At 40.8% G+C, this 13,310-nt stretch overlaps 1 non-coding gene across 1 annotated transcript; it reads right to left on the reverse strand.

Moving 5' to 3' along the window:
- Positions 1-9,465: 9,465 nt before the first annotated feature.
- On the reverse strand, positions 9,466-9,540 carry Trnap-ugg (transfer RNA proline (anticodon UGG)). Its single transcript has one exon. It is a non-coding gene; the product is annotated as a tRNA-Pro (tRNA).
- Between the last annotated feature and the right edge of the window lie 3,770 nt (positions 9,541-13,310).

Raw genomic sequence — 13,310 nt, forward strand, 5'->3', positions numbered from 1 at the left:
GTCACCTGTTACATATCGGATTCATGTGCTAGCCATCAGGAGCACACAAAGAGGAGGAAGAAAAAAATTAACCTCAAAAGCTGAAGCAGAGGAATGAGAGGGGGACGGAAACAAAGAAAGGAAAAGGAAATGAAAAACAATGGTGAGACGGTTCTTATGTCAGCAACAAGCAATGTGCACCATTCCCAGTAATACCGAAGAAATGTTCCCCAAGGGAGGGTGCAAAGAACAGCAAGACGATACACATGCAGAATAGAAGGGAAAAAAGACACTGTTAAGGCTGGGGCCCCGTGGTCGCCAAGCACAAACCCGGCAAAGAGTGGCAAGCGCCCTGGGGGGAAGACATTGTTATGGCGAGGGAAGTAATATTAGAGGATCATATGAAGTTGCTCTGACGTTTACTTCAATGAAATCCTCTTGTGAAATTTTCTCCATGTGCTTTTCTTAATCTTATGTGGTGAGTGTTGCCATTACCATATACCTCATTTGGATAGATTTGACATTTAAAACCAGTTCAGTAGCAGTTCACAATATTAGGGAACTCTGAAACACTGTATTCCATATCTGATACTCACCAGAATGCTCAATTTGACACTGCAATACCAATTGATGCTCACTTATGTACACTTGTCATTGCTGTTTAAACTCTCAGTAAGCTAAATTTCTCAGCTGAAACATCATGTGGTGTGGGGTGGTCTATGTGAGATGATTCAGGTGTTTGATCATGGCATCTGTTTAGCTAAAGACATTGGCATCAACTGAGTGGAGAAGCTAATTACTAGAAACTCAAAACATTACCACTGATGTTGAGGTAAGACATTCAGATCTTATTAAGTGAATTTCAGTATCTTTATAGAAACTTGGGAACCCTTCCACCTGATCTAAAGTTGTAGCAAGTGCAATTCCTATCAATCCTGAATTACATTAGGTGTGCATTGTTGTTGTTGTTGTTGTTGTTGTTGTTGTTGTCTTCAGTTCTGAGACTGGTTTGATGCAGCTCTCCATGCTACTCTATCCTGTGCAAGCTTCTTGATCTCCCAGTACCTACTGCAACCTACATCCTTCTGAATCTGCTTAGCGTATTCATCTCTTGGTCTCCCTCTATGATTTTTACCCTCCACGCTGCCCTCCAATGCTAAATTTGTGATCCCTTGATGCCTCAAAACATGTCCTACCAACTGATCCCTTCTTCTATTCAAGTTGTGCCACAAACTTCTCTTCTCCCCAATCCTATTCAATACCTCCTCATTAGTTACATGATCTATCCACCTTATCTTCAGCATTCTTCTGTAGCACCACATTTCGAAAGCTTCTATTCTCTTCTTGTCCAAACTAGTTATCGTCCATGTTTCACTTCCATACATGGCTACACTCCAAACAAATACTTTCAGAAATGACTTCCCGATACATAAATCTATATTCGATGTTAACAACTTTCTCTTCTTCAGAAATGCTTTCCTTGCCATTGCTACATTTTATATCCTCTCTACTTCGACCATCATCAGTTATTTTACTTCCTAAATAGCAATACTCCTTTACTACTTTAAGTGTCTCATTTCCTAATCTAAATCCCTCAGCATCACCCGAATTAATTTGACTGCATTCCATTATCCTCGTTTTGCTTTTGTTGATGTTCATCTTATATCCTCCTTTCAAGACACTGTCCATTCCATTCAACTGCTCTTCCAAGTCCTTTGCCATCTCTGACAGAATTACAATGTCATCGGCTAACCTCAAAGTTTTTACTTCTTCTCCATGAATTTTAATACCTACTCCAAATTTTTCTTTTGTTTCCTTTACTACTTGCTCAATATACAGATTGAATAACATCGGGGAGAGGCTACAACCTTGTCTCACTCCCTTCCCAACCACTGCTTCCCTTTCATGTCCCTCGACTCTTATGACTGCCATCTGGTTTCTGTACAAATTGTAAACAGCCTTTCGCTCCCTGTATTTTACCCCTGCCACCTTCAGAATTTGAAAGAGAGTATTCCAGTCAACATTGTCAAAAGCTTTCTCCAAGTCTACAAAAGCTAGAAATGTAGGTTTGCCTTTTCTTAATCTTTCTTCTAAGATAAGTCGTAAGGTCAGTATCGCCTCATGTGTTCCAACATTTCTATGGAATCCAAACTGATCCTCCCTGAGGTCCGCCTCTACCAGTTTTTCCATTCGTCTGTAAAGAATTTGCGTTAGTATTTTGCAGCTGTGACTTATTAAACTGGTAGTTCGGTAATTTTCACATCTGTCAACACTTGCTTTCTTTGGGATTGGAATTATTATATTCTTCTTGAAGTCTGAGGGTATTTCGCCTGTCTCATACATCTTGCTCACCAGCTGGTAGAGTTTTGTCACGACAGGCTCTCCCAAGGCCGTCAGTAGTTCTAATGGAATGTTGTCTACTCCGGGTGCCTTGTTTCGACTCAGGTCTTTCAGTGCTCTGTCAAACTCTTCATGCAGTATCTTATCTCCCATTTCGTCTTCATCTACAGCCTCTTCCATTTCCATAATATTGTCCTCAAGTACACTGCCCTTGTATAAACCTTCTATATACTCTTTCCACCTTTCTGCCTTCCCTTCTTTGCTTAGAACTGGGTTGCCAACTGAGCTCTTGATATTTATACACGTGGTTCTTTTCTCTCCAAAGATCTGTTTAATTTTCCTGTAGGCAGTATCTATCTTACCCCTAGTGAGATAAGCTTCTACATCCTTACATTTGTCCTCTAGCCATCCCTGCTTAGCCATTTTGCACTTCCTGTCGTTCTCATTTTTGAGACGTTTGTGTTCCTTTTTGCCTGCTTCATTTACTGCATTTTTATATTTTCTCCTTTCATCAATTAAATTCAGTATTTATTCTGTTACCCAAGGATTTCTAGCAGCCCTGGTCTTTTTACCTACTTTATCCTCTGCTGCCTTCACGACTTCATCCCTCAGAGCTACCCAGTCTTCTTCTACTGTGTTTCTTTCCCCCATTCCTGTCAATTGTTCCCTTATGCTCGCCTTGAAATTCAGTACAACCTCTGGTGTGCATTAACGAAACAAAATTATTTCTTGGTGAAATCAGGAACGTATTTTTTCGAGATAAATATATTTTATGTCATTATTGACAATATTACCTGAACCCAATATGAGACAGTGAAAACTTTATACAAAACATTTCCTGAAAACTTATCACCACTACTTTTCACACCCATTTATTATGATTCCTTCTGACTCCTACTACATGAAGGCATCATGGTGCTAGTATTCTTTGTCACCATATTTAACCTTCACACATTCCACAATTTATCCAGTGTGTGTGTGTGTGTGTGTCCTTTCCAAACCACTGTAGGAAACTGGAGATATGGTTTACGACTTTTTTGTTTTACTACATTCAGAATAATTCTGATTGTAGTAACGCATTATACAAGACACAGCATAATAGCTCTTTCTAGTTTTCTCAAAAGATGGAGGTCATGAAATTAAACATTTTTTAATAACACAATGTTAAATAGTGGCAACTATTTATTTACAATTGATACAAAAGACTTGCGCATTTTCACCTGACCTTCCAAGTAGTCACCAGCATCATGTATCACCTGTTGCCAGCTATGTGTAAGGCATAGTACACAGTTGGCAGAGCCTGTTCTGTTGATGTAGAAATGGAGTGGTCTATTGCCTGTCTAATCTCTGTAACAGTTATGAAGTGAATGCCACAAAGTGGTTCCTTCAACTTCAGAATCAAATCAAAGTCACAAGGGTTTGAGACAGGGGAGTATGGTCGATGCTACAGTATATCCGAGTTCCATCGACTGAACAGAGCAGCCACAACTTGCACTCTATGTGCCTGTGCATGTGGTGCAAAATGATGGCTAGGTTGTACAGAAAGTGTCGCTGCTTCTTTGGCAAAGCTTGTCACAGGTTATGCTCCAAAAATGAAGAGTAATACTGTGCATTGATGGTCTGCCTCTGAGGAACGTAAATTATTAGTGTCTCCACATCAGTGTTGCCACTATAAGTTCCAACCCTTGCACTTATACTGGGATGTGATGAAAGGGCTTGGAGTACTTTACTGCAAAACAAATGTGAAATTTATAGAGTGAAGTTAGCAAGAGCTCATCACAGATATGCTAGTTTTCCTTCAGTGAAGTTATTGTAATTAAATACAATGAAAATTGCAAACATATTTATAAATGTTATTTAAGTTTGTAGATAGCACAATGTACTCAAATTCTAACTGAAAATGTATGTGGAGTTCCACAAATATGATTTCAGAAAATCTGTTTGGAGAATATAATATTATGAGGCAGCAAATATAACTTGCTGTGTCAGTTCTGTAATTGGGAATCCTGTATTTCCTTACTTTCATAGAAGAACATTGTTCTGTATTTTAATGCCTGAAATGAAGTAAACAAATTTCATGGAAGATACCAATATCAGGAAACATTTTTTCTGTGGGATGAAATGCAGTTGAAGCAAAAGCATCTAAAATCAGGGTGGTGAGCACTGGATTTTGCACAGAAAACGAAGCATTAGCAGAAACTGTATTATTGGTAAGTAATGTTTACATTCCTGACCTCTATCCAATGGGAAGGTGACAAACTTCAATGTTCTGCAATACAGGATACCATTGCATGTAACACACAACACAAGTTAGTACTGTTAATAGTGGATTGATGATACGTGTTCGTATACTATCACATTCTTTGAATGAACCTACTGCACCTCAAAGAACTGTTAATTTGCTCTAATTTTGGCAGCACTATCTCTTGCAAAAATAGTACCATAGGATAAACCAGCAGATAAATGCTCCTGTTGGAGTACTTAAAATACGAGTATGTTCCTCTTTGAAATACTGACATAAGATTGGGGAACCAGCTGCCTCAGTCTACATTCTTCCTTCCTCTCCAAACATTTTGGTCTATTGAACATATCCACTATTTTAACACACAATTTTCTAAATTTTTACCTGGTGTCTGTCTGTAGTGAAGCCTTCACACTCAGTACCTCCTTCTCACTGTCACTGTCTATGTCTCTGTCTCTGTCTCTCTACCACTTTCTCATTTTCTCCCACTGATTTACAGTATATCCCACTGCCACTGTCACCTCTCTCAATTACACTGTCTCCTTTTGTCTTTCTGTGATACTCCCACTGTCTCCACAACAGTCCAAAAATTCTGCGGCATCCAAGTTATTTTTCCTCTTAAGCACTTGTGTGTAAAATTTCCATTCAAAATTTGCCCTCTGACAACCATGTGTTCAAGCCCACTGATCTTTGAGGGTCGAGACTCAACCCCTCCATCATCCACAGAGCCTGTGTATTGTGTTCACACACATTTTTTGTTTTGTCTACACTGCCTCCTATCTCTCTTTCTTCGTTTATCTCTCCTCTTCCTTTACTCCCACTGTTCCACTGACCACTAATATCTCTTTGTCCACTTCTGTAAAGAAATTTCCATCACTTTACTATTAATTATTCATTTGTTTTACACAGTCATGATCTCAGCTTCATAGCCTTTCACAAGATCATGTTGAAATGTTAAAATATCTTTGGCCTGTCTTAAAAAATTAGTTTTATTGCAGGATGTGAGTACTTGTCTAAGATATGGAATCTGGATGACATTGTGCACAGTTGACAACCACAACTGGCCAATGAAACTAGAAATATTTTTTTTCAGTGATGACATGTCACAGCAGCACAGACATTTTTTAATATTTCAACATACACACAATTTGTTCTTTTCGTACAGAAGAAATGGTAGATTTTGCAGCTTCTCAGAGCCAGACCAAGTACATTATATTGTCAATAAAATTGGGTTGCTATATTTCTAGTTAGAGTCCAGCCATATATCACACTCCATGGCCAGTCCTCACTCTCAGCAGTCCTGATTACATGGCTGAGCAGCTTCTGAATACTGCACATTCCTGTTCTTGAGCTTAAGCAATGCTGAAGTTCATGTAATGCGCAGTATCCGCTGGATAGTGGACAACTGGAAGCTAGGGTTTTGGAGTGAAGTGACAAATTATTCTCTCCTCCATGGCAATCTGATGGCCGGATTCAGTTTGCGAAACCCTATGTTTACTTTACCTGCCATCATCTTAGTGCCAACAATGACATGCGTCCTGTGCATGTCATACAACATGCCAGTCCTCCTCGTCAACGTTTTCTCCCCTTATTGCACTTTAGAAAATGCTAACTGCAGAAGCATAAGCATATATTTGACAGTACTGTGTAATGTTCATTAAATGTTTGTAGAACTGAAAGAAAGAAAGAAAGAAAGAAAGAAAGAAAGCTTTCGGCATTGTCCTCTGGGACAGAAATTTTATGAACTGTGCTTACACATGACACTTCAGGGGAGTGATGCACAGACCTATGCCCTCTAAACAGTAAATCACTTTTTTATAATATTATGATTACACTATGAAAATAATGATATTGAACAACATATCATACATATGTGTACAGATATTTTTCATTAGATTTATTTCTATTTTGTATGTGTTGATGTATGTCAGGGGACAATATGCACATTCAGCACTGGACAGCTATCACAGCAGTTTTGTGTGTGTGTGTGTGTGTGTGTGTGTGTGTGTGTGTGTGTGTGTGTGTGTGTGTGTGTGTGTGTGTGTGTTTTTAAGGGAAAGAATAACTTGTTAAATCAGAAGTAATATAGTAAGATGTTTATAAAAATGTGATGTAGTAAAGACATCAATTATGAATTTTAAAGTAATTATAAAAGAGTTTCAGGGAAGTATAGAATGTAAGGTATAGAAGATAATTTGTCATTTGACTAAATAACTACACTGCAACACATCTGGCTGTAGTGTTAGGTGGAAAAAGGACATGAAACAGACGCTGTGGTTGGCAGAGGAGTGAGACAGATGTTTAGTCTTCCACAACTAAACAAGCGAGCACAAAATGTGAGATTATGTGACCACAGGCTAAATTTATAGTTTGCCCACACAATGTGTCACAGCCAAGCACAGAAAATGTGACAAACCTAGATAATTTATAGATATGGTGCCTGTTCTTTTGGTCACACATCCATAACAACAGACACAAACCTTTATAAATACAGGTGCCTAATGCCATATTTGCCTTTCAGCCCAGATGCACTATGTTGTCTGCTATTCCACAGAAATACAGTAGACCTGCAAGCAAAGAAGAACAACATACAGGGTTCAACATGCTGTAGTGTCTGTCATATGGAGATTGGCGTTAGATAGGAAACATGCTCTGTCAGCAAGAGCGATAAAGGTGACCAATCATGTAAAGTGAGAAATCTCTGTCCAAATCCCAGTACAGAAGAAATTATCACTGCCACTATTGAGTTGTATCAATTCCATATTCAAGTATAAGTCAAATTTTTGTTGTCAGCCCTGGATAATGGTTCATTCCAAACATGTTGAATGTATCTACAGTGCTTAACTACAGCCATCCCTGTCTTCTCATTTGTTTGCAAGTAATCTGGCAACATGAGAAAAAAATGCTGTGAAAAAGACTGGTACAATACGCACACACTGATTAATTAAATTGGGAGGATCTGAACAGTGAAGTTTGGAATACATTTTGATTGGTTGTGAATGAAAACAGCAAGTCAACTATGTATATATACTGTTTTGCATTACTGTTTTTCCAGTCAGGAACTACTCATTTAAAGAAATGCATTTGTAGGAAAACCCACATTGACACAGCTATTTTAGTGATACTGAACATATTAAACAACAGTATAACAACAAAGTGTGTAGCCATATGTGCTGAAGGTACAAGTCCTTCTAATGCTGTTTCTGGTGAAGGTTTCAAAGAACTAGGCCAATGATTAATAGATCTAGGTGCACTTTCAGCACTTTATATGTACTGAGTACATCAGCACAGCACCATGAATATCAATGGTGTCTGCCATGTCTTGTGTTTGGAAACAAATCTGTTCCATTCATTAACAGTAGTTACTGATAGCAACGTAATGCCTCTCTTGCTCATCATCTTTGAGCTTGCATTCAGTGCTGCTCAGTTCTGTCTCAAGATTGTTCTTCCACACCTTATAGTTCTACATGAACAGTGACCCACAGAACTGTGGATAACATAGCTCACTTAGAATTGGCCGATTTGCAATATCCGCACAGGTTCACTGAATGCAGTGGAATGATTACACGGTGCTGAGCTATTCCCACAGCAAAGGCCACCACCTCACAATTTCATCAATGTGTAGTGGCATTAAACTGCATTTTGTTTTTTGATGTTTGCATATTTAAACTCTTCCATTACTGAAAAACTTTTTAGTAGAAACAATTGTGATATGGGTAACAAACTAAATCAATTATAATTACATTGTTACTGTGTGACAAGCTGCTGTATACTGTGTGCCCTTATACCAAATTACTTAGGTAACCTTAAACAATGTCTAGATGTGTGTCTGTGGAGATATGGTTCACTATTTGTACTTTCTTCAACTCTCGATATTTTTGTGACAATGTTTTCCAGTATTGTTAATTAGTTCATGAAAGATACAATTTCAGTATACTGTACATTCATTAATAACCAAAAATACACGTTAAGCATTTTAACGTTAAGAAACAACAACCTAGACAGTTTTCTAGACCAGTTATTATGGACACTGAAGAAGTAATTATTTATACATTATTTATGTAGTTCAAAAGTCATTAATTACTTCAGATACTATTTCATGACACCACTTATTCCTGTACACTATCACACTTTTCTAAAATTCTGATAACTGATAGTCTGAAATTTTTTGTACATGGTGGCAGTCTTAAGTTTCCAAAATAATTTAGCTCAAAAGGAATTATTAAAAATTAAAATTTTTTAGCTACTTGAAAACAGCCACTGTTGGAAATCAGAGATATTTTGTTGAATGTCGACAAAGAAGTGCCTTGTGGTGTAAATCAAAGATACAAATCATTTGGTACATGAAATAGTTAGTCCTAAAACTCATCTGTTTACCTATATAATAATAATAATAACAATCATCATCATCACCAACAACAACAACAAAGACAGCAGGAAGGATGAGTCAGAGCATCCTTCGTAGTCTTCCAAACTCAAGTTCAAAAGGAAAATCTTCACATGCACCTTGAATGTGAACTCAAAACTAAAATTTGGTAAACAGGAAGAAATTTAAATTCTCAAACGAACCACAAAATGAAACTTCCTGGCAGATTAAAACTGTGTGCCCGACCGAGACTCGAACTCGGGACCTTTGTCTTTTGCGGGCAAGTGCTCTACCAGCTGAGCTACTGAAGCACTACTTACGCCCGGTAATCACAGCCTTACTTCTGCCAGTATCTTGTCTCCTACCTTCCAAACTTTACAGAAGCTCTTCTGCGAAACTTGCAGAACTAGCACTCCTGAAAGAAAGGATATAGCGGAGATGTGGTTTAGCCACAGCCTGGGGGATGTTTCCAGAATGAGATATCCACTCTGCAGCGGAGTGTGCACTGATATGAAACTTCCTGGCAGATTAAAACTGTGTGCCCGACCGAGACTCGAACTCGGGACCTTTGCCTTCCACGGGCAAGTGCTCTACCAACTGAGCTACCGAAGCATGACTCACGCCTGTCCCGAGTTCGAGTCTCGGTCGGGCACACAGTTTTAATCTGCCAGGAAGTTTCTTATCAGCGCACACTCCGCTGCAGAGTGAAAATCTCATTCTGGAAACCACAAACTGTTTTGAGAAGAAACCAGCAACAAACATTATAAAAGGTATGCCAATACCTGGTACTATCCTATATATTCATAAAAAGTTTGAATATAATCTGACAATTTCAGCCTCATTCAGAAAGACACACTTCTCACAGTGAAATGCAAAAATAAACAGTATACCTTTTAATTGGCACATTCCAATTAATGACGATGATAAGAAAAATATGATTGAAGTTGCAGCATTTGATAACTTTTGGAAGAAAAATTATCAAAAGCTACAAAAGCAAATTTTGTGATGCCACTAGGGTATTTTATGAGAATATCCATCCCATAAAAGAAGGAACAAAAATGCCTCAGGACTTACTAATCTTCATAAAACATTTCAGTTGAAGTTTATGTCAACTTCTTTCAAAAATAATTGCCAAGGAAAGCAAAAACATGGATATCTCCAAATATAATACTAGAGGCACTGCAGTGAGATCAAGTGGCTATTTCTCAAAACAATACTAAAGACATTATGAATGTGGAAGTAACAAGAAACAGGGAATTTGCCTCTGATCATTACATGACAAATTAAACTGTAACTTCTCCCTAATAAAAACCACAAGAGACAGAAAAAATTGATTAAATATAACAAAGAGAGGCTCAACATCATAAGAGAGACATCACAACATTTTTGAGAAGAAATTAAAATAGAAAACTCAGGAAAATGGGAAGAATTATCCAAAGCAATCAATAGGGCAGTGAAGAATGTATTGTAACAACAAAAATGAAGATAGTCTGGTGGAATGAAACCTGTGAAAAAGCAACTGCAGAAAGAACAAAAGAAAGGAAAAAGGGAAATGTTCTTGGGAGACTGAACACTTTCATGAATTCAAAGTGCATAGGGTGCTAAATGGTCTTTTGGGAAGTGTAAACTTCTTGACATACAAAACAGCTTTGTTAAAAATCACACCAAGAATTTCTATAGGATGTTTAAAAATCACCTAAAGGGCTACCAAGCTTCAAGTATTTACACTACTGGCCATTAAAATTGCTACACCAGAAAGATGAATGCTACAGACTCGAAATTTAACCAACAAGAAGAAGATGCTGTGATATGCAAATGATTAGCTTTTCAGGGCATTCACACAAGATTGGCACCGGTGGAAACACCTAAAACGTGCTGACATGAGGAAAGTTTCCAAACGATTTCTCATATACAAACAGCAGTTGACCGGTGTTGCCTGGCGAAACATCGTTGTGGTGCCTCGTGTAAAGAGGAGAAATGCGTACCATCACATTTCCAACTTTGATAAAGGTCAGATTGTAGCCTGTTGTGAATGCGATTTATCATATCGCGACATTGCTGCTCCCGATGGTTGAGATTCAATGACTGTTAGCAGTATATGGAATCTGTAGGTTCTGGAGTGTAATACGGAACACCATGCTGGATCCCAACAGCCTTGTATCACTAGCAGTCGAGATGACAGGCATCTTATCAGCATTGCTATAATGGATCGTGCAGCCACATCGCAATCCCTGAGTCAGCAAGATGACAACCATCTGCATGAACAGTTTGGTGACATTTGCAGCAGGATGTAGTATCAACACGGAGACCTTGGCTGCGGTTACCCTTGACTCTGCATCAGACCCCCCCTGCAGGTCCGGGGGTTAGAATAGGCCTGAGGTATTCCTGCCTGTCGTAAGAGGCGACTAATAGGAGTCCCTCCCCCCTCATGGGGGTAGTTAGCGCCTGCGTCCGGAGACGGACGGTTTCATGACCAATATTTGTATTCATTTTGGTTTTTCACTTCTTCTGGTTTCTTCCTGCCTTTGGTTGGTTCCTTTCTTTGTTCTTCTCCATCTCGCTGTCTTGCTTACTCTTCTCCTTGCCTTCTTCTCCTTGCCTTCTTCTCCTTGCCTTCTTCTCCTTGCCTTCTTCTCCTCCTCTGGTCTCCGCTTCGGCGTTTGAGACAGTATGTCCTTTCTTTCCCTCTCTCTTTTCTTTTTCCTCTTCTTCCTTCCTCCCTGTGCGTGCCTGAAGGCCGACCCACGCGTTCGCATGCGTAGCCAGTGACAGGGTAACGCGTAATTCCCCGCCCTGGGTAGACAAGTAAGGCACGCACGTACCCCCTGGTAAAGGCCAGGCCCAGGGAGGGGTGATTGCCTGAGCTGACACCTTCCGACCATGCCGATTGGTCCCTCCGTCCGTTTTTTGGGAGGTGTGACCTGAGGTGTGAACAATCACCTAAGGCGAGAGTGCCCTCTGAGAGGGTCCCCACAAGGAAGGAGCGCGCCATCGGAGACACTGGCAATCATGGGGGATTCCTCCGCAATGGATTTCTCTTCTTCTTCTCTCTCGACTTCTGCCCACAAACGGAAACTTGACCAGCCACCAGTGACAAAAGTACTACCACCTGCCCCACAGTTCCTCGTAGTTTCTCGATCTGAGGACGGAAACGATTTTTCCTCTGTCAACCCTTTCGTTATCCAGAAGGGCGTAGATGCCATAGCCGGATCTGTCAAGTCTTGTACCAGGTTGCGTAGTTGTACCTTGTTACTAGAAACTAAGAGTGCCTTTCAGGCACAAAAACTGCTTTGGGCCACACTCCTGTACACGTTCCCTGTCTGGGTGGAGGCTCACCGCACTTTGAATTCGTCTCGTGGAGTGGTCTATAGTAGATCACCCGACGGATTGACTGACGAGGAGATTCAGTCTTTCCTCGCTGAGCAGGGCGTGACGGCTGTCCATAGGGTCATGAAAAAGGTCAACAATGACCTTGTACTGACCCGGACACTTTTCTTGACCTTTGACAGTGTTCAGCTGCCGTCACGCATCAAGGCGGACTATGAGGTTATCTCTGTTCGCCCCTATGTCCCGACACCTACGCGCTGCTACCAGTGTCAGCGTTTCAATCACACTCGCCATTCTTGTTCCAATGCGGCTACATGTGTGACTTGTGGCAGGGCTGCCCATGAGGGTGACTGTCCACCTCCGTCTCCTCGTTGTGTGAACTGTCGCGGTGACCATGCAGCGTCCTCCCGCGACTGTCCCATCTACAAGGAAGAACGCTGTATCCAAGAAATTCGGGTCAAAGAGAAAGTCTCCACCTCGGCTGCTCACAAGCTATTTGCTAGCAGGAAGCCCACGTTGCTCCCAGCGGGGAAGTACAGTACTGTCCTCGCCTCTCCTCGGACTACCAGGGAGGTGGCGATGCAGACATGCGATCTGACCTTCAGCACTACGGTCGTCCGTTCGACCAGTGCTAAGATCGCCCGGTCGACGTCTCCTCTTCCTCCCGTCGCCCCTCCGACACAAGCACTTTTATCAGCTTCTGCCAGGATGAAGACCCAGAAGTCAGAAGCACGGGCCTTCAAGAAAGAACCGTCTCGTGCAGACCTTCTACGTACCTCGAACCCTCAGCCATCGACCAATCCTTCCACAAAACGGCCTTCCAAGAAGGCTCATAGGAAGCACAGTTCTCCTTCCCCGCCACGGCGCATTTCTCCTCCTGCGCCCCCCAGCGGGTGCCGCCCCATGCCGTAATCCGTTTCGCCTGGCCGCACCGCTGGTAGCCGAACATCTGGCCGTTCACCAGCGGAGGAAGCTCCCCCTTCTGGCTATCTTCACAAGATGGCCGATGAACCTATAGAACAAATGGACGATGACTGTCCGCCTCCTGCTAGCGGC

Source organism: Schistocerca gregaria, chromosome 6 (genome assembly GCF_023897955.1).
Source record: "Schistocerca gregaria isolate iqSchGreg1 chromosome 6, iqSchGreg1.2, whole genome shotgun sequence".
NCBI classification, from domain to species: domain Eukaryota; kingdom Metazoa; phylum Arthropoda; class Insecta; order Orthoptera; family Acrididae; genus Schistocerca; species Schistocerca gregaria.